The sequence below is a fragment of the Heterocephalus glaber genome, unplaced genomic scaffold (genome assembly GCF_053883595.1).
Source record: "Heterocephalus glaber isolate CG9 unplaced genomic scaffold, H.glaber_assembly_v1.0 deba00001481, whole genome shotgun sequence".
Lineage (NCBI taxonomy): Eukaryota > Metazoa > Chordata > Mammalia > Rodentia > Bathyergidae > Heterocephalus > Heterocephalus glaber.
Window position 1 is genome coordinate 61,179,617 of NW_028258317.1, and position 27,754 is coordinate 61,207,370.

General features: G+C 39.4%; 1 pseudogene; it reads right to left on the reverse strand.

The window, feature by feature from the left end:
* Positions 1-5,811: 5,811 nt before the first annotated feature.
* LOC101702618 (glycerol-3-phosphate acyltransferase 3-like) lies at positions 5,812-27,754 on the reverse strand (annotated as a pseudogene).

Sequence of the window (27,754 nt, forward strand, 5' to 3'; positions counted from 1 at the left end):
AGGGAAGAGACAATCAAGTAAATATTGTAGAAATCTTTTGTTTTACTAAGACAACCTCCAAATGTCACATCAGTGCACACAGAAAGTGCAAGCCATAAACATTCTCCAACATGGGGTATGTTATTGGTAATTAACAGTGCACAGTGTACGAGCCACACTTCTGAACTGATTTGCACAGACTTAAGTAACCAAAACTGGTTTCTTAGACAACATCTCACTTTCCATATTTCTTGTACGATTCTGGTAAACTATTTGACTGCAGAAACATGTGCTTCAATTTCCATCTGAAAGGGGATCAGTTCAATAGCCATGAGCGATAAAATAAAGATACCTAAAATTTTAGATTCCTTACAATGTTTTATTTCCTTTGCCAACATTAAAAAAAAATTCAACTACAAGAACCATGATAATTCTCTTTTCAAAGATGTATATATTATAAATAAAACATCTGACATTTAGAGAAAATATAAAATAAAAATGTATTACTGGGAAAAATTTTTAAATTAATTTCTTGCAAATCTTTGAAAGTCTTTGAAAGAGAAATAAAATGCCACAGACATTCTAACAACTCAATTAATTTGACCAAAAGTAAAACCTTATTATTTACTTTGGTCATAATTAAATCTTTGTGAGACAAATATCATTCATACTAGAAAAATAAAACCCTCTCATGATAAGACTCAAGTAGTGATTCAAAATGATAATATGGTCATCCCATGATATCTTGCAAAGCTGGGGACAGTAAAGTCATATCCTATAGGTCCTTATGTCCTACGTCAGTTTACAGAGAATGTAATTGTAGTTAGCCCGAATAAGTTAAAAAGGCAAAAACTAACATTTTATATGGCTTTGTACTTTAAAGGCTTAGTAGTTTGTTGGAAAAGATATGATGCCACATGCCTGTAATTCCAGCTATTCTGGAGGCTGAAACAAGAGGATTACAAGTGAGAGCCTATCTCAAAGTAAAAAATAAAGTGTTGGAGTTGTAGCTCGGTGGTAGAGTGTTTGGCTACATGGTTGAGGCCCTCAGTTGATTCCGTCTCCACTAACACCACCAAAAGAAAAAAATTAAGATTTTAAAATATGGTGAATAGTTACCAAAGTTTCAAATTGCACACGTTTAACTGACTAATGCAAGTTTTTTCTTAAAAATCTATTATTTGAAGGAGATGGTCCTTATTTCTCATATTCATAGCTGAAGATTTTAATTTTTTCCCATTTTTGGTGTTTTTACAAGGAAACTATTTTAATTTTTATCTCCACATTGCCTCCCCTTCCGACTTTCTCATCTTGCAAACTGTATAAGTACATTTTGTTTGATGAAGACTTATGTTTTTTAATTAATTGTCAAGCATTGGTGATACTGTGAAGAAAGGGGAATGCTCTTACAAATTGGCATCATTTTTCTGGGAAGAAATTTGCCAACTGTTTTGCTTTAAAGAAATATACATGTTTTTTACCCTAGTAATGACATTTCTAGGAATTTTTCTAAATGATGAAAGTAGGATATGAACAAATATTTATTTTGGGGGTCACTTACCACAGTTAAAGTAGATTACATAAAATCTGGAAATAATCCAAGGGTCAAATATTAAAGAATTGGCTAAACACATTACATTATAACTGTATAATGGAATATGAAGCAAACATAAATAATCATACTATATAAAAATACCTAAAGGGCCGGGGATGTAGTTCACTGATGCAGTGCCTGCCTGGCAAGCACAAGGTTCCGAGTTCGATCCCTGGTACAAAAAAAACAAACTCTAAAGATAATAGAAAAAATAATGATAAATAAAATACTCTGTTGAATGAAAAAGCAGGTAACAAATTGTGAAAAATGACCCTAATAATGTTTTTCAAATACACACACACACACACACACACACACACACACAATGGAAATACAGTATGTGTTGGAAGTCTGTACACCAAAATATCAACTATCTACAGCTATATCCCTGGGAGGGGGGATTATGGGTGATTTTTACTTTATACTGGAACTGGGGATCGAACTCAAGACCTTTGCACTGAGCTACACATCCCCAGCCCTTTTGTATTTCTTATTTTGAGACAGGGTCTCCCTAAGTTGCCCAAACTGGGCTCAGACTTGAAATCCTCCTGCCTTAGCCTCCCAGACTATAGATATGCACCACTCTGCCTGGTTATTTTTTTTTACTTTACATTTTCTGCCCTGTGTATTTGTATTGTTTGTTTTCAAGAAGGAGTCTCCCGATGTTACCTTGGCTGGTCTCCAACTCCTGGGTTCAAGCGACCCTTCCACCTCAGGCTCCCAAGCAGCTGGGACTGTGCCCAGGTGCTCTTTTATATTTTTGGAGTCTCAAAATGAACCTATTTTACTTATGAAAAATTTAAAGTGTCCAATAAAATTTCAAGAATTATATTAGGTGCATAATAATGTGAATGCACTTAATGTGATTGAACCATATAGAAGATGATTGAAATGATAATTGTTATATATTTTTATCACAATAAAAAGATATATTTATGAAATCGAGGTAATGTGAGAACGTTTTAGATACAATCCATGAACTAAAAAGTTGGACTTTATTAAAATTAAAACTTTTGCTCTGACAAAGACATTGTGGAGAGAATGAAGAAATAAGCCAAAAATTGGGAGAAAATATTTACAAAATACATGTAAATAAAGAGCCAGTGTCCAAAATATATAAAGAACTCTCAAACCTTAACCATAAGAAAACAGATAATTCAATTTAAAAATAAGCAAAAGAGCTGAACATACACCTTACCAAATCATATATAGAAATGGCAAATAAGCATATGAAAAATGCTCTGTATCATATTTCACAAAGGAAATGCAAATTAAAACAATTAGATAAGACTTCAAATGGCAAAAATCCAGAGCACTGACCCCAGCTCAAATGCTACAAGGATATGGAACAAGAGGAACTCTTATTCATTGCTGGTAGGAGTGCAAAATTGCCCTATCACTTTGGGAGACAGCGTGGCAATTTCCCACAAAGCTAAAAGTAGTCTTACCATGTGATCCAGCAATGTTCTCCTTGGTACTTATACAAGAGAGTTGGAAAGTTATGTCCACGTGAATGTTCATAGCTGCTTTACTCATAATTGTAAAACTTGGAAGCAACCAAAATGTCCTTCAAGAGGAGAATGGATAAACTGAGGTAGATCCAAACAATAGCTTATTATTCAGCACCAGAGATAATGAGCTATCAAACACGAAAGACATGGAGTCTGAAATCTTTAAATGCATATTGTTAAATAAAATTAGTGTATCTGAGAGGCCACTTACTCTATGATTCCAAGCATATGATACTCTTGAAAAGGCAAAACCATAGAGACAGTAAAGAGTTCAGTGGCTTCTGGGGTCTTGGGTTAGGGAGGGAGGAATATGGAGTGCACAGGGGACTTTTAGGGCAATAAAATTATTCTGTATGATATGGAATAATGAAAGCATGCCATTATGCATTTGTCAAAACCCATAGGATGTAAAACAGAAAAATGAACCTTAGTATAAACTGTGGACTTTAGTTAATAATAATGTATCGATATTGGCTTATATAAAAAACAGAAAAATTACATCAAAATATTATGCATCCTGAAAAAATATAATTCACCAAAGTAAAAAATCAGTTGTTCCTAAACACAATTCTGCTTCTTATATATTCATTTCCATAAGTGCTTCTTCGGTTACTTAATTTTTAGATGGTAATTTATGATATCTGACAGCAATCTCTGGAAATTTTCAAGCAGGTAATTTTCATATGTAATAGTGATTTGGTAAAAGTCCCAAGTCTCATCATTTTTATATTTTGATTAAATAATCTCACTACATTAATAAGTAATCCATATGCAGTTTGGGGATCTGATTTCTCAAGAATCTAATAAATGTTTCTGTAGAAGCCAGGGGCAATACTTCACTCACATGCATAAACCTTAAGCATTCTGTCATTTCTGATGATAGCATAGCATTGAGAAAAAGAGAATAAGATGCTAATGGTATTCACTAACATAAACAGTTGTGTCTTCTGGGGAGACACACATAGATGTACACGGTTTTCTCAACATGGACCAGTCAGCTTAAAGTGATGTTGGGACTTTAGTACTAGCCCTGGAACAGAGGACTCCTTTACCACACTAATAAAGGCAAATAATACAAATTGCCATGTTGAGAGTGATGTGGCTAATTCCGTGAGTGGAATAGCACAACTGTTCTGGCTTGTGTCAAGATGTCCTCCCAAAGCCTCATGCGGTCATAGTGGGACTTTTCGGAGGTGGTTGAATCTGGAGTGTGTGATGTTGGGATCAAGGGTGTGTGATTACTTAATCAGTCCACTGATTGGCTTGGCATATTTCTGTGTAGGATTAAGGGTGCCCCACTTGGGTGTGAGTGCTATATATACCCTCAGGATGGGTAGCCTGGATGTTATATAAGGGGCAGAAAGAGATCTGCTTGTCACTGGTCACTTGTTGCTTGCTGCTTTGCTTCTTCACTGCTTTGCTGCCTTCTGCCTGCCATGAACTGTTTCTCCTCTGCCATGCCACCCTACCTTGCAGCCAGATGACTGAAACTTCTACAAATTGTGAGCCAAAATAAACCTTTCCTCCTTTAACTTTGGGTGTCAGGTATTTTGTCTCTGCAAAAAGAAAAAAGTAACTAAGACAACAACTAAAGGAGCTCCCTAGCAGCACTATTCCTCAAAGACATGTGGACTCATAGGCTCCTGAATTTCAGCAGAACATAGTTCATCAGCTGAAAATATAAGAGTTGGAGTTCACTTTTTTCTTTTTTTTCCTTTTTTTTGGGGGGGGGGAGCGGGTACAGGATCTCACTGTGTAGCCCAGGCTGGCCTGGAACTCGTGATCCTCCTGCCTCAGCCTCCAGCTTTCTGGGGTTACAGGTGTGTGTTACCGTGCCTGATTTGTAGTTCACTTTTGAAAAGAAGCTGGATAGAGACAGGCCCTTGAGAGAATCCCTGGAAAATGACATGGGATTGTGACTAAGACTTCAAACCTTTCTGAGAACCTGGGATACAATCAGGCAATCAAAGTAGAAAGTCAGTCCTTTCTTTGGAGCAAGAATGGTAGCCCAGGAACCCACTACTGATATGGTGCTTGTGAATTCACTGCTGTTCTCCCAAGTGACTTATGGACTGCATGGGGTTGTCTGTCTGGATGTTGGTAACTCCTAGAATTGGGTATTGGCACTACTATCACCTTTATTTTCATACGTTTCTCTTTGTCTGATGTTAAAATCCCAACTTAGTCCACAAAGTACAAGGGTGCTCTGCACACTCTCATGAGAGCAATTATTCTCTGTAGATATTACTCGTTAGGATTCAGCCTTGCCTGGAGCTATATGCTTTGAAATGTCAGGTACTTTCTCTTATACATTGGCAAGACTTCCAACTTGTTTGATGTTGCAATCAGGTAGTTGATGTTTTAGATCAGCAGATACTCAAATCTCTACCCTATAGGGAGTGCTGACATTGGCATGAAACAGCTTGCTAAATCTGGCATTCTACCTTGCACCATGAGCCTGCTAAACAAGACTATACAAAGGGAAGGTGCATCATATCTTAAAGTTACAGAATAGCACAGCTGGAGGAGACACTAAATATCTAAACTTGCATACTCATTCTATCTTCTCAAAAGATTAAAATCCTGGAGAGCAGAAACAGTGTTTTATTTATTTCCACCAAATCAATACAATTAGTTTTGCGTTCTTTTTTTTTTTTTTTTGTACCAGCGATGAACTCAGGGCCATATACTGAGCTATATCCCCAAACCATTTTACATTTTTAAGTTTTAAGACTTCCAAAATGCATCACCACACTGAGGGTTATACTTAATTACAACCAGATGTCTGTTTCCTCCAGTGTCAAACCTTCCCTTCTTAAACATCATGATTGAAGTATTGTCGATGCAGCTTCCTTCAGGAAAGATGAACATGGTTAGTTTATTCTCATGGGCAATATATTTTTTTAGTCTCTTTGTAACCAGGTGTCGATCCTGCATTTGTGAGTATTCAAACCAGACATGTGGACATGGCTTAACCAGAACTCTCTAAATTCCCATCATCCAGCACAAACCTGGCCATCCATGGCATAACTTCCATCTGCTGTTGAGATCAAATCATGTATTGAGGAGATCTGGTTGGCCCACAAAGTCCTCTCTTCTGGGGTCACTACTGCTTGTTAGGGTAATGAGCGGTACCAGAGAGAGATGCACACAGATCCAGCAGCGAGTAAGATGCACCAGTTCACTCAGCCAGTTTTTGAGGCTGCTGTCTGGCAGCTGCTCAACCAGTGTAGTTCTTATGACCAGTGTAGCTCTTATTGCAGTGAGGTCCAGGTAGCTCTCAGAAGTAGTAGGGCACAGGAGCGTGCTATGCCAGCACTCACACAGCAGTAAGCCGTGGACTAGGTAATGGAAACAGAGTGGTTCTTTCGAGGAGATTTCCTGACACCAGCTCCTCTGTGGAGAACCTCTGAGTCACTTCATGTTCCACAGTGGCTTTCAACCCCACATAAGCTGATTTTTTAAGAACTGATCCTTTGGGTGTCTTTTCCAATTTAAATTGTGGCCCACTCTAAAGTTTTCACCAGTATCTTCATGTAGATCTTGGAGATGCCCAGTGACACTCCCAAGACTGAAGGCAGCAGGATCAGGCTGAGCACCAGCATCAGCAAGTGCACAGGACCTTCCTGGCCAGGCCTGTGCCCACCGTGGAGGAGATGCAAGTGCAGCAGCTGTCCCTGACCAGGCAGCCCGGGAAGAGCTCAGGGAGTAGAGGCCTCCAGAAGCCAGGATCCCCACAGGTATTTGCTTTACTAATTTTGAACCTCTGAGAGAAGATGTCTGACTATCATTTCCCCTTTCCAGAAGGCTTCTCAGCTTTAGGAAAATTTGCTCATCTCTCAACCTATTTGTGATAGACTGCATTCTTTGCCCAGTTCTTTATTCCTCTCTTTCTTTGCTGTGCATGGAGTGTAACTCCGATGCCCACAGATGATGAGTTTGGCCTGTAATTTGTTTTGACCAATGGCATAGGAGGAATAGTGAGTCTCAGCTTTAAGCACATGTCTTAAGATTTATGCCAGTTCTCTAACACTTCTGTCATCTACTCAGACAAAGGAAGTGTCCTAAGTAGGTGTTGTTCCTTCGGACACTTTAGAAAGACTAATGGAGTGAGCTTGAAACTGACCTGTGGCCTGGATCCAAGCCCAGCTAGACCCTATTAAGATTAAAAAAAAAAAAAAAGCAGAGGCTAATTGACCTCCAAATTGATGAGAAAGAAATGAATGCCTGTTGTTATATGACACAGAAAATTTTAAGTTGTTACTCAGTATTAGTGTCGTAGTAGCTGACTGATGCTGTTCATATACCAGCGAGTACAGGGGAAAGAGAGAAAGGCATCTAAAGGAGTTTCCTGTGCAGAATGCTCATTAGAGTCCCCTGGGGATCAATGCCTGTGGATACAAGTGAAGCAGGTATGCCTGGGTGCAGGAAGAAGCTAACAATGAAATGCCAGCCTGACAATAGCCTAGGGTGACCCCTTGGGAGCTCTGGACATAAAATATACCATAAGTGATGTTCCACATCAGGTCAAATGGCCAGATCTTTGTGACTTTTTTTTTTTGGTACCAGGGATCGAACTTGGGACCTTGTGCTTTCAAGGCAGGCACCAGAACCACTGAGCTAAATCCCCGCCCCTAAGATCTTTATATACCTATGATTATAAGTCACTGGGAGAGGACTTCCCCCAAAAGGTGTGACCTTGGGTGAGGCAGCTCTTTGTAGGGCCTCTGAAAGGGCCAACAACAGAGCACAATCTGACAATAATACTCTCAGAACCTGGGCCACAAGTCTTTCCCTGGTGGAGGACTGGGCAGCAGCTTATCAAATACCACAGCTCCCTCTACCTACTGAGCAACCACCTGGGGCCCATGCTATGACAGAACAGTCCTGGATTACTCCTAAGAGTGAAAGCTCATTCTGATGACTTTCATTATACAAATACAAAAAATACAAAACTAGTGACATTTTCATGATTTTACAACTTGCACCAAAATTCTCTTAGGAAGACACTTGCCATGCGGACAGTTCCCTGTGATCTGGAGTCAGTGGTGAGTCAGAGGTGGGGCCAAGACAACAGAGGAGATGGCTCCATTGCAGGGCAGGGGAAAGGGAGAGAAATTGCTTCCAGCTCTGGAGAAGAGGAACAGATGGGGGAGCCCGGCAAAAGAAAATGGATATTGCTTGAGGTAAAGGGGACAAGGAGATGATCCTCACCACGGCCTCAGATGCTCACAAAAATCACCTCCAGGGCATTCAAGTTTCCACTACTTGAATTGAACTGAAGAGCTTTGTTGAAAAGGTAGTATTTCAACACACCAAATGGAAGAAAATGTAGAGAACAATATTAAACATGTGCATACATGCACACCCGGAACCAACAGCTATCAACACCTGGTTTAATTTTCTTCTGCTTTTTTAATATAGACATTTTTACAGAGATAATAGGTGCTTCTTTGTTCTCCTTCTAGAGCCTTCTTTTCTCTCTCCCCAGAGGTAACCACTAAGCTGGGCTTAATACATATTCTCCCTGACTATAGTTTGATGCTTTACTACAAACTTGTGACTTCCTAAGCCATGACAATATTGTTCTGTGTGTTTTAACATGAACAGAAATAGTATTCTGCTATGTGTATTGTTCCGCAAGTTGCTTTTGTCTTTTAACTTTGTTTTTGATATATAGCCACATTCATGTATACACATATATTTCATTCACTTTACTTCCATAGCATGATTAAATGTGTTTATTTGGTTCCATAATGATTAATAATTATGTAGATCTTTTCTTTTACAACCAATTCTGCAGCAAAGATCTTTGAAGAGTTTCTCTAAGGCAGATAAGTTGAAGTGAAATTGCTGGGTTCCTGGGACACATCTTCCACTTTTTTGCTAATAGGATCAGAATGGAGCTGGAATTGTAGCTCAGTGGTAAAGTGCTTGCCCAGCATGCAAAAGAATGCTACACAAGAATGATAATAATAATAAAAAGAAGATCAGAATGTCAGTTTCCTAGCTCAAGTCTTTGATTGCTATGTCACTGGACTGTTCTTTGCATTTATCTGCAGAACATCTTGCACGGTGACTGACAAAGAGGAGTCATGCAATAAGGGTCTGAGGAGTGAATGAATGACAGGTGAGAAACTAAGACCTAGAGCACTAAAGTGACTACCATAGACATGTGACTAATACAAAGGTGCCGCGGGCTGAGCCTGAAGATGGTCCTTCCTCTCTTCCCTGCTCCCTTTCTCCTCCCTAGATTAGAGAGTCAAACAGACTCAGTCCATTTGACTCTTACTGTAGACCCCGCATGGCATAGACCCAGGAGACATTTACATTGTATCATTCCCTGTTCCCTTCCTGCGCATGCCCCAATCATGAAACAATCACGCTACCCCTGCCTAGGTCATATAGGCCACGTAGCACTATTTGCCCTGTCTTCTCTTCCTGTTTGCCTTCCACTCTAAATAAAGAGCACATGGTGCTCCCAGAGTCCGTTAGCTCCCAACAAGCTGTGGTTCCACCTGGTCCAAACTTTCAAGCATAATCTTGGTATGTATCCTTCCTTCTTGGTTTCTTCTCTTTTCTTCATCTCCCACTGCTCTCCCCAGCTTCAGACCATATGCTATGTCAGTCGTGGCACAAAAATCTCTAGAATCCACATTTTCTGACTTCAGAGTTGTGTCTCCTAAAGTCCAGTTAGAGCCGGGTGTGGTGGCACACACCTGTAATCCCAGCACTTAGGAGGCTGAGGCAGGAGGGTGGCTTTGTAGTGAGTGCAAGGTCAGCCTGAACTGCAGAGCCAGATCCTGTCCCCCCCCCAAAAAAGTCTACTTTGAAGTAAATATACCAAATATTTCTTCCAGTCCCTATTAAAAACTGAAAAAGACTCCCATCAGGTAATCCATTGCCTTCTTACTGAGAATTGGTTTCCTTAACATATTTTGGGAGATCACAAATTAGGAACATTTCTAGTTAAACCATAAGAATGAGAACAGAAAAGGCAGTGAAGCTCAGCCAGTCCCAGCACCCAGAAGGAAGCTCGCCTGCTGCCATCCCAGGCTCCTAGGGCCAAGAAGGTGAGCTGGTCCCAGCACCCGGAAGGAAGCTCCCTGCCTCCATCCCAGGCTCCTAGGGCAGAGAAGGTGAGCTGCGTGGGTGCCAGAAGCATCCCCCCCCCCACCGTGGAAATGAGAAGACACATAAACAAGCCTCAAAAACAGACTTCTGGATCACCTACAACAACTCCAAAGGGAAACAAGATGGAACACTCTGATACTCAACCACCTGGACTCTCTCAACTGGCAAAAAAAGAGGATCTGGGAAAAATGAAACCAGAAATAATTACTCAGATAACAACAAAGATTTTGCTCATGGGGCAAGACATGATTAATACATCTAGAGAGGACACAGATAAAAAAATAGAGGATCTGAGGAACATGATGGAATCCCAACATAGGAAGCAAATGGAATCCATAAAACAGATACAAACAGATTTCCAAGAGATTAAAAACTCCATCGAAAGTCTGCACAGCAGAATGAACCAATGTGAAGATAGAATTTCACATTTAGAAGATAAGATTGCAATTAGTGAGGAGGAAAAGAAAAATTGCTTTAAAATTGTAAGGGAACATGAGAAATCAATCCAGCAGCTGCTAGACGATGCAAAGAAGAATAACATAAACTGATTGGAGTCAATGAAGAAAGAAGAGAGAGTGCAGATGACATAAAAAAACTGTTCACAGAAGTGATGGCAGAAAACTTCCCAAGGAGGGGAAAAGAACTTGACAAACAGATAAGTGAGGCATATAGGACTCCAAATAGCCTTAAGCAAAAAAAATCTACACATAGGCATATAATAGTTAGGATTCCAGAAATCCAACAGAAGAACAAAATTCTACAAGCAGTGAGAGAAAAGAAACAAATCACATACAAAGGAAAGCCCATCAGAATCACAGCAGACTTCTCAATGCAAACCCTCAAGGCAAGAAGACCTTGCAGTGATGTATTTCAAGCCCTAAAGGAAAACAGCCTCCAACCCAGATTGATGTACCCTGCAAAACTATCTTTCAAAAGTGATGGAGAAATAAGATACGTTCATGATAAAGAGCACCTCAGAAACTTCATGAATACCAAACTGGAACTCCAAAAATTTTAGACAATACCCTAGGAAAAGACAATGAGAATCACAACCCCAGGAAACCCAGCAGAATGAATCCATTGGGCGTGAAATATTAAACACAAAGAGGGAGAATCCAACAAAAAGAAAAAGTCATGACAAGGCTTTTAAAACTTTTGACTTCATCTCCCTAATGAGTGTATAATTCAATCTTATTATTGTACTGATTAGTATTTTTCTGATTCTAGAGTTGCACACCATTCCTTGTGCTATACTGGCTATTTATCATCTTCTTATGTCTACATTTTAATTGAGTTGTCTATTAATGAGCTGAAAGAATACTTTATATATTCTGGTCATAGGTTATATGCATTGTAAATATGGTCTGTTTAAGGACTACTTTTCATTTTAATGATGTCATTTAAAGTTCTAAATTTTGATGGAATCTCATTTATCAATTTTTTTCTTTTATACATCATGTTTTTTGTATCCTAGGTAGTTCTTGCCTACCCTGAATTCATAAATATTTTCCCTTATAATTTTTTCTTAAAGTTTTATACTTTTAGGATTTCTTATTTAGGTTCATAGATCCCTTCAAGTTATTTTCATGTATGGAAAAAAAGAGTTGAGGTTAATTTTTTATATACGGATATCAGGTGTTCTAGTGCCATTTGCTGAAGACACTATCTCTTCCTTGGCTCTTGAATTGAGTTTCTATTCTCTAAAATGCTAATGTTAAATAATCTTTCAAAACTCAGTGGACCATATATATGTGGTTCTATTTCTAGATTCTCTGTTTTATTCAAATGATCTATATGTCTTTCCTTACACCAACACTGCCTTGATTACTGTAGCTTTAGAAGATGTCCTAAAATTGGGTACTAAACATCTTCCAACACTGTTTTTGTTTTTGTTTTTGGCTTTTCTGGGTCCTTTGTACTCCTACATAACTTTAAAATTTCAATATCCAGTTCTTCATTTATAGCAAGTATACACAGACCTGAATTTTTATATATACCTTGTGCTTTCTAATCCTGCTAAATTCAAGTACAAGTTCTAGGGGCTCCTAGAGATTTCTTAGTATTTTCTCTGTAGATGATCATTTTATCTACATATAAAGATTTTGCTTCTACCATGCCAATCCTATCCTAATTGTGTCATTTTATTGCCAGACTATTTTGGTTTAGACCTATGTTTCAAAGTCTAATGGACAGATGAAGGGTAGGCATATATGCCCTTGTTCCCAACTTTAGGGAGAAAGCATTGTATTGTCTCCATTCGTAGAAGGAGTTTTTGTTGGAAGTATGGAGTACATGTCTTTGATCTGTTGAGAAGGTTCTGTTCTACTTCTAGTCTCCTGATAGCTTTTACCATGAACAGCTGTAGAATTTAGTCCAATACTCTTTCTCCAACTAGTGACAGGATCATATGGCTTTCTCCTTTCCTCTGTTAAAATGATGACTTTGGGGGGTGGATCTTCCAATGCTGAACCAACACTGCCATCCCTATAATAAAACCGCTTTCTACATACTGCCAGATCTAACTTCTAATTGTTTTGTTAAACAAATTTCTATCTATGTTCATACTTTTTTCTTCTATTATCTTTATCCAGTTTTAGGATTAGCACAATGTTGATTTCCTAAAATGAGGGGAGAAGTGTTCCTTCTTTTTTCTGCTTTAAATGTTTGATATAATGTATCAGTTAAAATGTTTATGAGCCTGCTTTTGTCATATAGGTAGGTTTTGAAGCTAGGAATATACTTTCTTTAATAGGTGCTATTGAAATTTTATATTTCCTCCAGAGTTAGTTTCATTAATTTGTCTTCTAAGTTACTTCTTAGAAGTTGTCAAATTTATTTCAAAAAAGATTTTTGTTAATATGCTTTCTATATCCTTTTAAATTCTGTAAAATCTGTGGTAATGTCTCCTAGGTCTTAATATTGTAATTTAAAAAATGTATAACTGATATTGTGTAACAGGAAGAAAAGGTCTAAAAGAGCAGGGGAATTGGGAGGGGTAGGGGAAGGTAAAAAAGGGAAAGGAAAAAATATGAGAAGAGGAAAAAAATGGAAACAAGGTCTTTGCAAATAGGGAAGGGTGGAGGGGGTGAAGGGCGGGCAAGGGAAGGGGAAAATAATAAGAACCAAGAGACTCATGTAATGGTACAAGATCCCAATGATGAATGTAATTATATTTTATACCTAAAATGTACCAATAAAGTTAATGGGGGAAAAAAATGAGAACAGAGAAACATTTTTCTTAGGGACAGACTTTTTTGTAAGGCTTATTTGGGCCAATACATATCATAATTATCTCAGCTGGGACTGTACATTTTTATCCTTTGTTTCAAACTGAAATTTCAATGGTGAATAGTGGTGGCTGGATGTGTTACTGTTGGAGTGGCAGGTTATAGATAAGCAAGAGGAGAGGGCTACAATAAACCATACTCTACAGAATTACAGTTGAAGACATCAGTTAAACATGAGTTTCATGTTTAACTTTGTATACATACATACTATGGGTAAATGTAGAAATAGTTACAGATAAGTAGGCACAAATTAGTATATATACTTATATATATTGTCAAGCTCTATTTTCTCATAAGGGCTAGAAGCAACAAGAGTCCACTGACAACAAGCACACCAGTGCTCAAATCTTGGATTCTAATGCCAGTTTCCAATAACCAGGACTCCTTGGAGAAATGACTGATTCTAGACTTGTGGCAGGGAATGTACAAGATAAGCTTAGACCATTTTATGGTGCAAAAAAGTAAGGAAGAGATAAAAACAATCAAATGATGAAGATATGTCAAAGGAATATAGGACCCAACTGAAGAAATCCCCAATGGCCAAAACTGAAGTAATCTGAGCAATAAAATAAGCAAGATAAGATAGTATTGGATTATAGCCCAAAGTATAAATAAAAATCCATGAACTCATACTCAGAAAAATAAATGCTTGGAGAAATAAATGAATGAGTAGGGAGAATAACAAAGTCTCCCATATAGAAAAATTCCAAATAACTTATATAATGGCCTCTCAAGAAAGGATAGCCTAGCTACCCAGGTCCTGAGTCGTGCAGAAGATGCCAAATCACCCCGCTGCAGACAGGCAGCCACCTGTTTCCACACTACAAAGACGCAGAGGACACCAGACCACCAGACCAAGGTACTGAGTTCCACTGTTCCCGACCCAGAGGTAGGGGCTTCTGAGCTATCGTCCCACTGCTCCTGGTCCAGAGGAAGGGGCTTCCCGGTCACCATCCCTCCAGCTGCTCCCAGCCCAGAGGAAAGGGCTTTTGGGCCAGCTTCTGTCCCACTGCTCCTGGCCCAGAGGAAGGGGCTTCTGGGCCACCATCCCTCCGGCTGCTCCCAACCCACAGGAAAGGGCTTTTGGGTCACCATCCCTACCGCTGCTCCCGGCCCCTGTCCCACCTCACCCAGCTCAGAGGAGGTAATCCATGCAGACGCTAACAGCCGCCCGCCCCAGTTGAAATGAGAAAACACATAAATAAGTCTCAAAACCAGACTTCCAGATCACCTACAGCAACCCCAAAGGGAAATGAGATGGAACACTCTGATACTCAACCACCTGGACCCACTGAACTGGCAACAAAGGGGGATCTGGAAAAAATGAAATCAGAAATAATTTCTCAGATAAGAACAGAGATTGTGCCCCTAGTGCAAGACATGATTAATAAATCTAGAGAGGAGCTCAGGAACATGATGGAATCCCAACATAGGAAACAAATGGAATCCATAAAACAGATGCAAATAGATTTCCAGGAGATTAAAAACTCCATTGACAGTCTACATAGCAGAATGAGCCAATGTGAGGACAGAATTTCAGATATAGAAGATAAGATTGCAATTAGTGACCAGGAAAAGAAAAATAGCTTCAAAAGTATAAGGGAACATGAGAAATCAATCCAGCAGCTGCTAGATGATGCAAAGAAGAATAACATAAGACTGATTGGGCTCAATGAAGAAACAGGAGAGAGTGCAGATGACATAAAAAAATCTCTTCACAGAAATAATGGCAGAAAACTTCCCATGCAGGGGAAAAGAGCTTGACATACGGATAAGTGAGGCATATAGGACTCCAAATAGCCTTGATCAAAAAAACCCTACACATAGGCATATAATTGTTAAGATTCCAGAAACCCAACAGAAGAACAAAGTTCTCCAAGCAGTCAGAGAAAAGAAACAAATCACATACAAAGGAAAGCCCATCAGAATCACAGCAGACTTCTCAACACAAACCATCAAGGCAAGAAGAGCTTGGAATGACATATTCCAAGCCCTAAAAGAACACAGCCTCCAACCCAGATTGGTGTACCCTGCAAAACTATCTTTCAAAATGGATGGAGAAATAAGATACTTTCATGACAAAGAGCACCTTAGGAATTTTGTGAATACCAAACCAGCACTCCAAAGAATTTGACACAATATCCTAGGAACAGACATTGAGGATCACAACCCCAGGAAGCAAAGCAGAATGAACCCATCTAGCCTGACAAGAAATTAAATGGAAAGGAGGAGAACCCAACAAAAAGAAAAAGTCATGGCAATGACAAGTCAATATGTTTCAGTTTTAACCATCAATGTTAATGGTCTCAATTCACCAATCAAAAGAAATAGACTGGCAGAATGGGTCAAGAAGCAAAATCCAACAATATGCTGCATACAAGAAACACACTTCATTCAAAAGGAAACTCATAGACTGAAAGTTAAAGGGTAGAAAACAATACTCCATGAGACAGGAACCTGAAAAAAAGCAGAAGTAGCTTTCCTCTTGGCAGGTCAAGTAGATTTCAAACCAACACTGATTAAGAGAGACAAAGAAGGACACTACATCCTTGTAAAAGGAACAATCCAAGAGGAAGAGATGACAATCATAAATATCTATGCACCAAACACTAGTGTGCCCAACTATATAAAACAAATACTAATGGACATGAAAAGTCATATAGGCACTAATACAATTGTAGTGGGGGACCTCAACACCCCACGGTCACAAATGGATAGATCAACTAGACTAAAAATAAGTAATGAAATACTAGAACTCAATCGAACTCTTGAACAAATGAACTTAACAGATGTTTACAGAGTCTTCCACCCCACAAAATCAGAATACACATTCTTCTCAGCTGCACATGGGTCATTCTCCAAAATAGACCACATACTCACACATAGAACATGTTTAAGTAAGTGCAAAGGAATTGAAGTTATCCCCTGTATATTATCAGACCATAGTGCGATGAAATTGGAGATCCATAGCAAAAGAAACTCAAAATATTTCACAAACATGTGGAAATTGAGCAACACACTTCTGAATAACCAATGGATCACAGAGGAAATTAAAGAAGAAATCACACAGTTCCTTCAATTAAATGACAATGACAATACAACATATCAGAATCTATGGGACACAATGAAAGCAGTCTTATGGGGGAAATTCATAGCAGTGAATACGCATATTAGGAAAACAGAATGAGCCCAATTAAACAACCTGATGCTGAACCTCAAGCTTCTAGAAAAAGAAGAGCAGGACAACCCCAAAGCTCATACAAGGGAGGAAATTATAAAGATCAGAGGAGAAATCAATGCAATGGAGACTAAGAGAACGATACAAAAAATCAATGAAGCCAAGAGTTGGTTCTTCAAAAGAATCAACAAAATTGACAAACCCTTAGCCAACCTTGTCAGAAAAAGGAAAGAAAAGGCCCAAATCCATGCAATTAGGAATGAAAAGGGTGAAATTACAACAGACCCAGAAGAAATCCAGAGGATCATCAATACCTACTTCCAAAACCTATACGCCAATAAGATGGATGACACAGAAGAAGTGGACAGATTCCTAGATACATATGAATTATCAAAGTTGAACGAAGAAGACCTAAAAATTCTGAACAACCTAATATCAACCAATGAAATTGAAAAGGTAATTAAAAACTTATCAACTAAGAAAAGCCCGGGCCCTGATGGCTTCACTGCTGAATTCTACAAGACATTTAGAGAGGAACTGCTGCCACTACTGTTTAAACTCTTCAATGAAATTGAAAGGGAAGCAATACTCCCAAATTCATTCCTGGAAGCAAGCATCACCTTGATCCCCAAAACAGAGAAAGACTCAACTGAAAAAGAGAACTATAGGCCAATCTCGCTAATGAACATAGATGCAAAAATACTTAATAAGATAATGGCAAACAGAATGCAGAAGATCATCAAGAAGATCATACACCCTGATCAAGTGGGATTCATCCCAGGGATGCAGGGATGGTTCAATATACACAAAGCAATCAATGTAATACACTATATCAATAGAGCCAAGGACAAAAACCATATGATTATCTCCATAGATGCAGAAAAAGCATTTGACAAAATCCAACATCCATTTATGATAAAAACCATAAAAAAATTGGAATAGATGGTCTCTACCTCAAACTGATAGAAGCCATCTATGAAAAACCAACAGCCAATATCATACTAAATGGTCAAAAACTGAAATCCTTCACACTAAAATCAGGAACAAGACAAGGATGTCCACTATCACCACTCTTGTTCAATATAGTTCTGGAAACATTAGCCACAGCAATTAGACAAGAGAAAGAAATAAAAGGAATAAAGATAGGAAATGAAGAAGTCAAATTGTCATTATTTGCAGATGACATGATACTCTATATAGAAGACCCCAAGAACTCTACCAAAAGTCTTCTAGACTTAATAACCAAATTCAGTCAAGTAGCTAGTTACAAGGTCAACACACAAAAATCAATAGCTTTCCTCTACACAAATGACAGACTCACTGAGAGAGAAATAGGGCAAATAATTCCTTTCACAATAGCATCCAAAAAACTGAAATACCTAGGAATGAACCTAACGAAAGAAATCAAAGACCTCTTCTCTGAAAACTATGGCACTCTGAAAAGAGAGATTGAAGATGATAGCAGAAAATGGACAGACATCCCCTGCTCCTGGGTAGGAAGGATTAATAGAGTGAAAATGGCCATACTTCCAAAACTGCTATATAGATTTAATGCAATTCCAATTGAGATCCCAGCAGCATACTTCATAGACCTTGAGAAAACAATCCAAAAATTCATTTGGAACAAGAAGAGACCCAGAAGAGCAAAAGCAATTCTAGGTAACAGAGACATGGCAGGGGGTATCACAATCCCCAACCTGCAACTCTACTACAAAGCTACTGTGATAAAAACAGCATGGTATTGGCACAGAAACAGACTTTGAGGACCAGTGGAACAGATTAGAAGATGCAGAAACAACACCAGACACACTCAGCCATCTCATCTTCGATAAAGGAGCCAAACACCCTCACTGGAGGAAAGATAGCCTCTTTAATAAATGGTGCTGGAGAAATTGGGCTTCAACTTGCCAAAGATTAAAACTAGACCTATATCTCTCACCATGCACTAAACTAAAATCAAAATGGATTAAAGATCTAAATATTAAAATAGAAACTCTGAACCAGTTGGAACAGAGGTTAGGTAGAACCCTTGAAGACATCGGTGTAGGAAAAGATTTTATGAACAAAACCTCAGTTGCCCCTGAACTAGCACAAACAATCAACAAGTGGGATCTCTTCTTATTAAAAGGCTTCTGCACAGCAAGAGAAACCACCAGCAGTGTGAAGAGACAACCCACAATGTGGGAAAAAATCTTCACCTGCTTTTCCTTAGACAAAGGTCTACTACCCTGAATCTATAAAGAACTTAAAAAGATCAGACCTCCCAAATTTAAAGACCCAATCCAAAAATAGGCATCTGAAATGAACAGACATTTCTCAGATAAAGAAGTAGAAATAGCAAATAAACACATGAAAAAATGTTCAACATCACTGGTCATTTGAGAGATGCAAATGAAAACAATGCTGAGATTCCACTTCACTCCAGAAAGAATGGCTGCTCTCATGAAATCAACCAATAACAAATGCTGGCGGGGTTGTGGGGAAAGAGGAACCCTGTTCCACTGCTGGTGAGAGTGTAGACTGGTGCAAGCACTGTGGAAATCAGTATGGAGATGCCTCAAAGAACTAGGACTGGAAGTCCCATTTGACCCTGCTATTCCACTGCTGGGGATTTTCCCCAAAGAATTAAAAGAATCATACCACAGTGATATATGTGCACCCATGTTCATAGCAGTGCAGTTTGTAACAGCTAAAACTTGGAAACAGCCCAAATGCCCATCAACTGGAGACTGGATAAAGAAAATGTGGTTTTTTTATAAAATGGAGTACTACTCAGCCATCAAAAATGAGAAATTAGAGACATTTATAGCTAAGTGGATGCACATTGAGGTGATACTCTTAAGTGAAATAAATAGGACACACATGTGTAAATACCGAATACTTTCTCTGGTGTGAGAAACTGAAAGTGTAAATAAGGACTAAAATATATAATAGGTAATGTGAAATAGGAAGAAAAGGGGCAAAGGGGAAGGAAGTGGGAGGGCTAGGGGAAAGAATAGAAGGGAATGGGATTAATATGAGAAAATGGAAAAATAGGAACAAAATCTTTGTAAATAGGGAGGAATGGAGGGGTTGAAGGGAGGGCTGGGCAAGGGTGAAATATAAGAACCAAGAGAGACTATGTAAAGGTGCAAATTTCCAATGATGAATGTCATTATATTGTATCCCTAAAATGTACCAATTATTAGAATGAATAATCGATAATGTAAAATAGGAAGAAAAGGTCCAAAGGGGTAGGGGTAGTGGGAGGGGCAGGGGAAAGGAAAGAAGGGAAAGGAAAAAATGATGAGAAATGGAAGAAATGGAAATAAAGTCTTTGTAAATAGGGAAGGGTGGAGGGCGTGAAGGGAGGGCTAGGAATGGGGAAAAAATAAGAACCAAGATGCATTATGTAAAGGTACAATTCCCAATGAGAAATGTAATTGTGTTGTATACCTACAATGTACCAATAAAAGAATTTAATACAAAAAAAAAATCCACCCTGGCCTTGTCACACTGAGAGCTTTCCACTCCACCCTGCATCCTAAAGCATCCCACATTCTTCAGTTACAAAGTTCACTCCACTCTCTTCTCCTCTCTTCTTCTCCAGGAAGGGGCAGCAAGAGGACTTCCTTGGCAGAGCAATCCTTTATTTAGGAACTCATGGGTCCCCTCATCCACTCACTCAGCAGACTTTGCTGAGTTGTACTAAATGCAAGGGAGCTGCTCAGGAGCTGCTCAGGAGCCACTCTGTTTACTCAGGCTAGAGATGTGAATCATTCTTTGAATCTTCTTTTCAAAGTCTTTTCTTTTTGCTTCTTCTGTTCACAAAAGAACCAGTTTTTCACCTTATTTCCTTTTCTGGCCTCAATCTTATTCTTTTGCAACAATTTTTGAAAGACCCTTTTTGGACATTATTTTTGCCACTGTTGTTTCCTCCTCTGCAGAATACCGACTGCCTGCGATGAAATCCTGGCCTCGTTTCATACTTGCATTACAACCTTCAAAGTCATTCAATGCCTCTAAGCCTCAAGTTTCCTCCTCTGTAACACTGAAAATACAAGAGTACCCCCTCAAGGGTCACCATGAGAACGAAGAGGTTATTATGTAAAATGTATATGTACTGATGGTGGCAAGCAACAGGTTCAATGGCTGATGTAGGCTCATGGGACCCCAAATGACCATGCTCTAAATCCTGTGCTGTATTGTCACAGGACACAATAGAGCAACAGCGCTAAAGCAAGGAACACCTTGCAGGCAGCATCTGGAGAGGCAGATGTGAGCTCCAGCTGTGTTCCTCTGTAAGAGCTGAGGTAGGATGCATTTTCTCTCTCAGATGAGGAACCATTAAGGTTTGCACGGACACCACAGGACCATGAAAACCCAATGGCTGCCTGTATGCTGCTTCGTGCTAGTAAGCATCTCAACAGCAAAGCCTTCTTATAGGGGTGGTATCTCACCAAGATTAGGAACAAATCATCTACTGTTATCACTGAACAGTGCTGACAAGCTGTACACTACCTCCAAGTTCCTCAGGCCTGTAGTTACAAGGCAACACCACTAACTGCGCTTCGAATCTAGTTGGATAGGAGTTAGCATTGTGCACGTATGTTTCTTTCTTTCTTTTTTTTTTTTTAGTTCTTTTATTGGTACATTTTAGGTATACAATTTGTTTACACTTATCATTTGGTGCTTGTACCTGTACATGATGTATCTTGGTTCTTCTTTTTCCCCCATTACCTGTGCGCCCTTCACCCCCTCTGCCCTTCCCTATTTACATAGATTTCATTTCCATTTTTTTTTCTTTTCTCATAGTTTTTCCTTTCCCTCTTTTCCTTTCCCCTTCCCCTCCCTTTACTCCTTCATCTTTGGACCTTTTTTCCTATTTCAAATGCAAGTATGTTTTTTATTTTAATAAAACAAGTCAAGCCAGTTCCAGGCTTGCTGGACTTCAAACTCACAGTGCCTCCCGGTCTAGCACATGTTAAATCCTCAGCAAATATTAGTTGTTAGTATAATTATCATTACTGATATTACGAGCTTATTTTTAGATTATAATGAATTTTACAGTGCCCTGTAAAGATTGAACTCCAGGCCCTGTGCACACTACACAAGGGTTCTACCTCTGACCCAGACCCCCAACCCCAGCTTTTATGGTTTTTATGTACTATTAAAAACTCTTCCTTGTGACTCTCCTCATACTCACTGTCTTCCTCATGTCATCCCCCCCCCTTCACCCCCACCACGTCTCCTGGGTCTCAGTTTGAGGCTTCCTGTCCTCTCAGTCACCAGTCCTGCAGGCAAGTCAGCTGGGGCAGGAGCCTGAAGACACTCCCCTGGCCATCATCTGGTCAGTGCCTCACAGTTACATAGATCCAGTCTTTTCAGACAATCCGACCCTTTCAAAGGTTCCAAGGTTCTGATACCTTTCATGTTATTTCCATCTCAGTTCAGATGTGTGAAATTTGGAAGGTTTTTTTTGCTAACATGTCCAGACCTCCAAAGAATCTACTGTTATTGAGCTCAAGTGTTTTCAATTTGGGTAACTTAGGAAGATTTGAAACTGAAGTCAGAACTACATTTATTAAAAAAACAAACAAACAAAGGAAAAACCCCAAAAACATCTAAAGTCACCATTCAGCTGTTAAGCTCTCAATTTTTCCACTATTTGATTTTCAATTGTCCAAGTTCTCAAACCTGAAGAGAAGTTATGGTGCCCTGTGCAGGTGTCTAAGGGGGCTATTAGTCAAAGGAAGCCATGGCAATTTGGGGGAACATGAAAAAGGTTGTCACTTTGTTATTGTAGCTTTTTAGGCATAAATTTTTTGTTTGTTGGTCATGGTAAAAGGGGAGGGGAGCTAGGGATGTAGCTCAGTGTGAAGGCCCTGGGTTCAATCTCCAGTTCCACACACACACAAATTTACTAAGCACCAATTTTTAAATATTTCCTTGTATGCTGTTATGGTTTGTGTTTAGATGTCTCCCCAAAGCCTCATGCAGTCATCAGGGGGGTTTTCATAGGTGGCTGGATCTAGAGTTTGTGATCCTAGGATTGATTCATAGTGCAATGCTAGGATAAATGGCACTAGGATTAAGGGTGTGAGAGCTACCCGCCCTAAGTAGCCTGGATAAAATATCCTTTGTTACTTTTGCTACCTTCTGCCCACCATGAACTGTTTCTCCTTTGTGTTGCCTGTCTGCCATGCCACTCTGCCCTGGAGCCAGCTGATGATGGACTAAAACCCTTACAAACTGTGAGCTAAATAAACCTTTCCCATTTTAACTTTGGATGTTGAGTATTTTGTCTCGGCAACAAGAGAAAAGTAACGAAGACATACACACTATGTAACATTTTATTAAAGATATCTGACTTATGAAAATAAAGCTATTTGGTTGAAATAAAAGGTAAAATGCTCATTTACTTTTTATACACACTAGTCAATATTTCCTGACCATCAAAAGTTTTCCCTAGTTTAAGAATGAGAAAGCACCATTTGAGGGGAATGCGGTAGGACAGCGTCTCACTGTGGACTTTAGGCTGGCCTTGAACTCACTATGTAGCACAGGCTGGCCTCAAACTCATGGTGATCCTCTTGCCTCAGCCTCCTGAGTGCTGGAATTACAGGCATGTGCCACCACACCCAGCTAGAAAGCATCATTTTTAATGATGAGAATTTATCAACAGTTTTCTCTAAAGATTGGCCTTTATAGGATGTGAATATTTTAGGATTTGATTCATAAGGAGATTTCCATTGACCTTTTGCACAGTTTGCTTTGGAAATACACAAGATGTGATAGAGCTAAGCATTAGTAAATGTTTTTAATAAAAAATAAATCCTACTTCTCCTGGGAATAGAAGTTGTATCTTTTATTTGAACAGTATTAGGTGAAAGTAAAAAGAAAGCTGGAGGATCTCAAGTTCAAGCCCAGCCCGGGCAATTTATCAACCTAGTGAGAACCTGTCTCACATTTTAAAAGTGCTGGTAGCTCAGTGATAGAGTGCACTTGGGTTCGATCCCCAGTAACAAAAATAAACAAAAATCCCAAAAAACAAAAGAAAAAAGCAAAAAACAAAACCTGTGAGGAGTTCAACAGAGCCTGATTAATATTCCATTTTACAGAGCAGTTTGGCAGCCCAGTTTCTAAGACTGACCCCAGTGTTCTCCAATATTCACGCCCTTCTGTAACTCCCAAGGGTGGACCAGTCCCAGTGACGTGCTACTAATCAGTCTACAGCAAAGGCGATGGGATGTCGCTGTGTGATTAAGTATTAAAGACTTTGATTTCTATCTTTTTTTTTTTTTGATTTCTATCTTTTGAGCAGATTTTCTCCACCTTTTCTCAGCTTGTGTGCTCCAAGGGAGCAGGCCACCATGCGGGGGAGGCCCAGAACTGACTCCTACCAACAACCAAGTGGCCCTGGAGGTTGATTGTTAATCTTCTTCCAGGGAAGACTTAAGATGACAACTGCCCAGCAAATCCTTTTTGCAGCCAGTGGAGACCATGAAGTACAAAGTCAGCTAAGCCATGTCCAGATTCCTAACTGACTGAAGCAATAAAATAATAAATGTGCTTTGATTAAAGCCATTAAGTTTTGTGGCAATTTGTTAGGCAGCAACAGGTAACAAATACCAGGGGTAAACTGAGGCTAAGCAGAACCTGTTGGTAGGAATATTAAAATATTGCCACAAATTCTTTGACACTCTTGCCTTCCAGAGGAGAGCTGTACACCCCCTCTACTTGCATCTAACAGACATTTATTTTTTCCATCCACAAAGTACCCTGGAAGCCAGGCTGTGTGCCTTCCAAGGCTCAGCTGTGGACATACATCTTCTACCTTGATTGAGATACTTGTGAAGCGCTGGTCTGCTGTGGAAAAAGAACAATTACCACGCTGTGAGGAAGCCCACAGCAACTTGGAAGCCCACACTCCACAGCCCCCACTGGGCCTACTCGTCACAGCCCCATCCCCAAACAGGTAAGCAAAGAAGTTTCCAAATGGTTCCAGTCTTGGCCATTCGGTTCTTCCCAGCCAAGGCCCCAGACACCGCTTAGCAGGGATAAGCCATGTCCGCTGTGCACCATTTGGTTCTTAGCCTTGGGATTTCTGAGCATAATGAAATGGTTGCTGTTTTACTCTACTAGTTTTGGGGTGTGATTTTTACACTGTAACAGACAGCTGGAGCACTGCCCGATGTCACTCAGCTTGTAAGTAGAGTTGGAGCTTAGGTCCAGGTTTTCTGAATCTTAATTCAGCATTCTTTCCACCATGCCAGATGTTGCCTTTTTATCTAGGGTGTTTATGTTTCTTTCCACGCATTATGTGAGAATCTAATGCAACAGCAGCTAATGTTGGTAACATTTTAGAACCACTTGGGAAGTATTAACAGTACTGATGCTTGGGTTCCATCCTAGAGGTATTGGGATACTAAGCTTCAGGATTTTCACAGTATTTCCTAGGTTTTTCTGATGCATAGCAATGTTCAAAAACTATTGCCTGATACCAGCACATGAACAATGCCAGTCATCATACCTGGCAATGGGCAAATCAGCTTTTGATGGCCCGTCCTAAAGGAATGAAGCAGAGGCACAAAAAATGCAAAAGACCAGATCATTTCAAAAGCAGAGTTCTATAGAGAGAGAGATCCCATGTGAACAATGCTGTGTACCAAAGTGTGAACATGAATACCACTAAGTATTTAAATTTAGTAAGTATTTAAAAGGAGACAGAAAATTACATGCCAGTCAGTGTACTAAGCACCAGGAGTAACGACAGTGTTAATCTGAAAACCCAAAATCGAAAATGTCCCAATCTGAATCTGTTTGAATGCCAACATGATAGAGCAAGTGGAAAAGTCTATACCATGAAACTGTTTCATGTACAAATTTATTCAAAATATTGTATAAAATTATCCTCAGGCTATGTGTTGAAGGTATATGTGAAACATAAATGAACTCAAGTCATGTTTGGACTTGAGTCCCATCCCACCCACAAAATATCTCATTATTTATATCCTACTCTCAAATCCAAAATACTACTGTTGCCACACTTTGGATGAGGGATACTCAACATGTGTGTTTGCATTAAAGGAACTTACACTTTGATGACAGGAGAAGAAAGAGAGCTTTGGAATCAAATTTGTAACTTTGATGAGTTACTATCTCATCTCTATAGATTGAATGTCAATTCATATGTTAAAATCTAATCCCCAACACAAAGATATTGAGTGGGGCTTTTGGGAAGTAATTAGGGCAAAAGGGCAGAGCTCTCATGAGTGGGATTCCTGCCCTTTCAAAGAGAGCCCAGAGAGGTCCCATGTCCTCATGAGGGCACCATGCAAAGACAGCCATCTACTTAATTGGAAGCAGGCCCTCACCAGACACAAAAATCTTCCAGTGCCTTGATTTTGGACTTTCCAGCCTCCAGAATGGGGAGAAATAAATTTCTGCTGTCTTTTTTTTTTTTTTTGGTGCCGGGGATTGAACTCAGAAACTTGCACTTGCAAGGCAGACAGAAGAACCACTGAGCTAAATCCCTGGCCCCATTTCTGCTGTCGTTAAGTCACCAGTCTGCAGTGCTCTGTTGTAGCAGTCCAACTGGACTAAGACACCAACCTGACAGGACTCATCACACAGATCAAGCGTAGGAAATAGAGAACAGGATGTCAGATTGAAACATAAGTGCTGAGCATTGGTTAATCTCATTTTCTGACTAAGTGATGTGATTGTGGATGCCAGCCTGAAAGCTCTCTAAAGTCAAAATTACGTGTCATATAAAAGGACAAATATTTATAGTCATAACTGTTGGAGTCTCTTATGTATTCAGAACCAAAAAAATTTAAATCTCTATATAGGTAGGGTCTGCTAAATCCTGTTAAGTATAATCCAATAAAGATATAAACAGTGGTGTGGTTTCATATGAGGAGCAGTAACTTTTTTGTGATTTATTTTAAACGAGGAGGTTTAAAAAAACATAATTTGTGGCCAGGGACTTAGCTCAGTGGTTCCACTGCCTGACTTGCAAGCGCAAGGACCCTAGTTCAATCCCACGTACCAAAAAATAAATAAAATAAAATAAAAAATAAAAAAACATGATTTGAAGGTACCTAGAATGTGTATTTTTCCTTAGAGTGCCTACATATACACAGATCTACTCTACATAAAAGCTACATATTAAAAAGCTATAAATTGTTCTTGTATCTAGTGATGACAGAAAAACAATGATGTGATCAGACAATGTAAATTACCAAACAATGGAGAAAAATGCCTTACTGAAATATCAAGCTAGCAGTTGAAAAAACATGCTTTAAGAGGAGAAAACTGAGATTAGCACACAAACTCCATCTCAATTTGATTAAAACACACTATGATCATAAAGGGGTGTGTGTGTGTGAATGTGTGTGTGTGTGTGTTTTCTAAGTTTGTATATGTTATGTACCATAAAGAAATAGGAAGGCAGGTCAGAACTGGACAAGATTATACTGTATTAGATGAGATGTAGCCAAACCAAATAATGGTTCTGAATTGTGAGCATATAGCAATATAGAAACATGGCCCTGGGATCAATAGCAGGCTCTTCTAGACTGGCTGTCAACCAGTACTGATGTGCAGCTTCGTTCTATCTTCATCCCCCAGTTCCTACACAGCTGCTCTGGGTATTTCATGCACTGGCTTCCCTTAAAACCAGAATGTCACTCCCAGCACACTTTTGCTAGGTGTTAGCTTTAACTTGTGGCCAGGAAGCACCTACTCTACCAACCTAAAGCTTTTGCTTCGTTAAGCTTTTAAGAAAAACCCTATGATTTCTCACTTTAGAGGGATTATACAAGTTAAAACTGATAAAGTTGGGAGATAATAATCTCAGAATATTGCTTGGGCAAACTTGTGTAGAAAATATATTTTTTAAGGTGATCCAAGCCTGCTGGAAACTGCATGAAGTTTCTAAAATATACACAATCCAAAGCATTAAGAAAGTTTATATCAACAGAGGAGGTGAGCAGCTCCCAGCACACAAGAGGAAGCTTCTGGGTCGTCGTACCATCCCCACCAGCACAGAGGAGGTGATCCACTCAGGTGCTAGCAGCATCCCCAT